Source organism: Sinocyclocheilus rhinocerous, unplaced genomic scaffold, assembly GCF_001515625.1.
Source record: "Sinocyclocheilus rhinocerous isolate Xijiao unplaced genomic scaffold, SAMN03320098_v1.1 scaffold1235, whole genome shotgun sequence".
Taxonomy (NCBI): domain Eukaryota; kingdom Metazoa; phylum Chordata; class Actinopteri; order Cypriniformes; family Cyprinidae; genus Sinocyclocheilus; species Sinocyclocheilus rhinocerous.
In genome coordinates, this window is record NW_015657962.1 from 99,738 (window position 1) to 104,573 (window position 4,836).

General features: G+C 44.2%; 1 long non-coding RNA gene across 1 annotated transcript; it reads right to left on the reverse strand.

Annotated features, from left to right (window-relative positions):
• Positions 1 to 2,099: 2,099 nt before the first annotated feature.
• On the reverse strand, positions 2,100 to 4,272 carry LOC107721794 (uncharacterized). Its single transcript, XR_001637739.1, has 3 exons — positions 4,249 to 4,272; positions 3,946 to 4,157; positions 2,100 to 2,131 (listed from the first exon to the last, which is right to left on the reverse strand). It is a non-coding gene; the product is annotated as an uncharacterized LOC107721794 (long non-coding RNA).
• Positions 4,273 to 4,836: the final 564 nt, after the last annotated feature.

The window sequence follows — 4,836 nt, forward strand, 5'->3', positions numbered from 1 at the left end:
ATCTCGGCTGGAGGGACCGGCTCGATTGCATCCTTTGCCAGGAGGACAGCAATTTCTTCGCGCAAGACAGGTGTGTCTCGGTCTGCCACCGAAGTCTCGAGAACGATGGTGAACTTGGGAGGTCGCCTGGCGAACTGAATCGCATAGCCGAGTCAGATTGTGCGAATGAGCCAGCGGGATGTTTGGGCAGAGCAAGCCACACCCCCAAACTCCGTACGAGTGGCACCAAAGGAACAATCGACGCACCCGCGGTGGTGCAGCAGAGGGGAGTCAAGCTGGATAGGCCAGAAGGCATTGCATTCTGTCTGATCACAGCAGAACTCCCCGAGTTCCCAGAGGGTCTGGCCGGAGCAGCGTGGAGAGGCAACGCGTCTCCCAACCGCAGCTTCTTGGCTGCTGGCAATGGGGGGCATCGTGGGCGAGAGTGAGGAAGCGGCACATCGCTCACTGTCAGCCCACGGGCCTGAGAACCCGGAGGAAAAGGAAATTGCTCTTTCTTTGAAAATGTTGAAAATGTGTTAAATTTGTTGAAAATTTGTCAACGTACCCCCTAGAACAGAAACAAACAAAAACTGAAGATTCTCCGCCCGGCCCTCCTCCGGGGGAAGGAGCGATGCTGTCTCCGCCCAGAGCACTCACAGCCGCACTCCTGCGAGAGGCTCAACGCGCTGGCCTTGATGTTGTTTCAGCACGGGGCGGAGCGGCTCTGGAGGATGCAGGAGGGCGCCCACAGTGACGAATAGACTGGGGCTTGGCCCACGGCGCAGCGGTGGCAGATGGTGCATCACACCGGGGCAAGATGTGTTGGATGGCCTCGGCCTGCTTCTGTACTGTCGAGAACTGCTGGGCACAGTCCTCGACGGCGTCGCCGAACAGTCCAGCCTGGGAGACGGGAGCGTCGAGAAAGCGCACTTTGTCGACATTGCTCGTCTCAGCAAGGTTGAGCCATAGATGGCGATCTACCCCTGTAAATGCCCTGGCTTGGTGTACTCGCAGGATAGCCATGGCATGCAGGGCAGAGGCGGCTTGGCCATCAGCTTACAGCTTTGGACGGGGGACGAGGACAATTCATCCCGCCGCGGCGGCCCGGGAAAGCACGGCTGTCAGCTCTGGGACCGATTCGGCAGCGGCGGCAACACTCGAGGGGGGCCGCCCCGCCGAATCTTCATCCTCAGAGGACGATTGCCCATCCCCCGATGCTGCTATCGACATCTGATCCTCTATCGGCGCGCCGAATGAAACGCTGGGCACGCCGTGAGACGTGGAGCCGCACAGAACAGCTGCTGTGGGAGGAGTGACAGGTCCGTGGGGACTGGCCCGGCGCAAAGGCTCTCACTGTAACCCTCAGATCGCCCAGAACACTAACCGATGGCTGTCTGTTCGCGGCAGAGAAGTCAGCGCGGGTAGTGACAGAGGGAGCCCCTCGTATCCCCGTGAGGAGAGAGAGGCGCGATCGCAGCGCTGCCATGGTCACACACTCACAGTGAATGCATGAACCATCCACGAACGCAGCTTCAGCGTGCTGAATTGTGGCTGTCGACAGAGGATAGGAAACGACCGCAACAAAGAGGACACGGCCGGAACGGCGTCTTTAAAAAGACGCGAACCGACCGTGATTTGCTCTTTTAGGAAATCTGCTCTTTTAGTTGAAGTGCCCAGGGGAATCGCTGCAGACAGGGACACCGCTGTTTGCACCGTGACACCAACCAGAACAGCTTCCAGACAGATGATGAATGGCTTTGTGGAGATCAACATGTTCATCCACTCGGCTCCAAAGCAAAAATCTGAGGAGTGGATGCACCTGTCGCCTATTTATCCGTATGCACGGGGAGTGGCTCAGGTATGCAAAATCCACTAGCCAAATTTAATTGGCGTTTTCTCTTAAAGTCAGAGATGATTGGGGCTCCCAAGTGAATCCCCATAATGTCGATCACGACATAACTCGTAGTGACCGACAGATAGGGAACTTACCTATTAGGAGTGCTCTGATGTTTGATTTTCGTATCCCTCTCTTGTCTCCCCTCCCACACCAGTTCAAATGCCGGTCGACGTCAGTGGAGAACACCTTGGAGCAAATCCTCCATACAGTTTTCTTCATGCTTGGCTCGCCACTGATGGATAATCTGTTCACCTTCAACAGGTCAATTTTGACGTAATATTTTAGCATTAAATTGACCTGTATTCTATACACATCCAGTTAAAAGATGGGAACAATTAAGATTTTGTAATTTTTTTTTTTTAAAGAAGCCTCTTATGTTCACCAAAGATGCATTTATTTTATTGAAAATGCAGTATAATTTAATATTATGAATCTATTTATAGGGACTATATTTAACTAAATAAAAATGTAAAAATGTATAGCCTTTCGTGTGTGCTTGAGCATAATTTTTTACATGAAACTGGGCTCTTTAATAACATGCTTAAAGGGGTCATATGATGCTTTTTTAAAGATCATTATTTGGTGTATTTGGTGTAACAGAATATGCTGACATGCTTTAATGTTCAAAAAACACATTATTTTTCAAATACTGTACATTATTGTAGGTCCTCTATGCCCTGCCTCTCTCAAACGCTTCGTTTTCTACAAAGCCCCCTCCTTTGACAAGCGCAGTCTGCTCTGATTGGCCAGCTGACCCAGAGCATTGTGATTGGCCGAACACCGCAAACACTCGTCGGAAATGTAACGCCCCTTACCATAATCGCGAGCTTCATCTTTCAAAATAAACGTAAAGACATACTGCTTCATGTTTTTGTGTAAACCATGGTGCACTGCCATTCAAAATGGTAAGTTTGTGGTAAGTAATAATTCTTGTATTTGTCTAGGAGACATTAAATTGAAAAGTAACAGTAAAGCAGAGTTCCTATACATTTTCCATTTCAAAATTCCATACATTTTCAGGCTCATATTTCTAATTTCAGCATTACGTTTTCTCAAGGTAATAACATACAGAGGCCCTAAAGGGACCTTTGCAAAAAGTAAAAATGTATAGCCTTTCGTGTGTGCTTGAGAATCATTTTTTTACATGAAACTGGGCTCTTTAATAACATGCTTAAATTAACATGAAAAGAAACCTAAAATGCTTATAGCCTGCAAATATTCACCTGTGACACATATTGTAAATGTGGTTTGATGATGCATGACAACCAAACAGCAACGTACAGTCTGATATAGATGATTGTTTGCTCCTTTTTTGTTGCTGGTTTCCTTTATCAGTATCCTTTGCTGTTTTGTAATTGGTGTATTATCACTTTTATCACTCTACTGTTCCATGCCATTGGAATGGAAACTTAGTTCTGTGTAGTATTTCTGCATTCCAGTATCCCTATACTAATATTACAATTTCTAAAAAATTAGTACATGATTTATTTCTTGTTGTTTTCTTGGTCGTGCGCCATTGGTTTTTGGACCCTCATGATTGCCCTATTGTGGTATTATATGTAATTATCACTTTTCAAAATGACCATAATTCCAAAGAAAGATTTTTTTTTTTACATTATAACAATTAACAAAGAATTAACATAATGAATATTATGCAGTTAGTAAATGTAATGTTCACTACTTTGTTGTTGTTGTTATTATTATTATTATATACTTGCACACACGCCCACCCCTCAAAAGGCTGAAACCACAGAGCCCCCACAACATAACATCCGATTTTAACCCCTGCAAATCAGCGTTATTTCTAATTTTCAAATTTTAAAAATAACTGCTTAATATTGTAATATTTCAGAGTATTACTGTTTCTGTTGTATTTTTCATAAATAATTTTATATATTAGCAAATAAATGGAGTGAGGATTAGAGACTTCTTTCAACAACATTTCAACTTAATCATTCCATGCTTTTGACTGGTAGTGTGTAAACATGCACACACATGTTAGCATACAAACAGTTTGTTTACATTTTGTTGGTAGTTGTAGGTTTGACAGTTTCAGTGATTCTTACCATTCTCTGCATAAACCCTCTGTCTGATAATCTTTGTTCCAGCCTATCTAGGTCTGCAGTAGATGCTAGAGGAAAAACACACTCTTCCTCTTCAGCCATCTGTATTTGGGGTACAACACGCCTGTCCCCCACTAGAGACTGAACCAATGAAGTCAGATGGTGGATCTTCATGTCCATTTTCTCTAGTGTTTCCAGAATTGCCCTTTCTACAGCTGCAATACAGAAGATCATTTAATTTGGTATGTAGCTTTGATGAATGAAATGATGCATTTTGCAACTTATTTAAATTAATAAATAATGTACGTGTACATTGATTTGGTACAGTACTGAGGAACTCAATGCGAGGGTTAATTAAGTGATTGATGGTTGTTCAGGTCCATGCAATTGTACATATTGCTATAAACTTGGGATCTCACATTTTCATTCTCTTAAACTCATTCTTTCCTTACTTTCTATCTTCCTGCAACTTGTGTGAATGTGATAGTGCGTGTGTTTATGTGTTATACTAGTTTATCCAATAAAGTTTTATTGATATTGAAAAGAGAAGTATCTTGTGTTTTGTGCTTACAAGTTAATGTCTTAAACTGCCGATCTTGCTACTGTGCTAATGAATAGTGTGTATTACTGCTGTGCTGCTGGGAAATGTCAACGCATCAACAGGTGTTGACATTTCCCAACAGCACAGCAGTAATACCTTTATGAACTACTTTAACCTTGGGTTATGTTTGTTTTCTTCTAAAAGAGACAAAAAGTAATCAGATCTAGCAGTTTTTAATGCTTTTCTGTAGGATAGGTTACTTTCCCGCCAAGCAATGCGAAATACCTCTAGTTTTGTTTTCCTCCAGCTGCGCTCCATTTTCCGGGCTGCTCTCTTTAGGGTGCGAGTGTGCT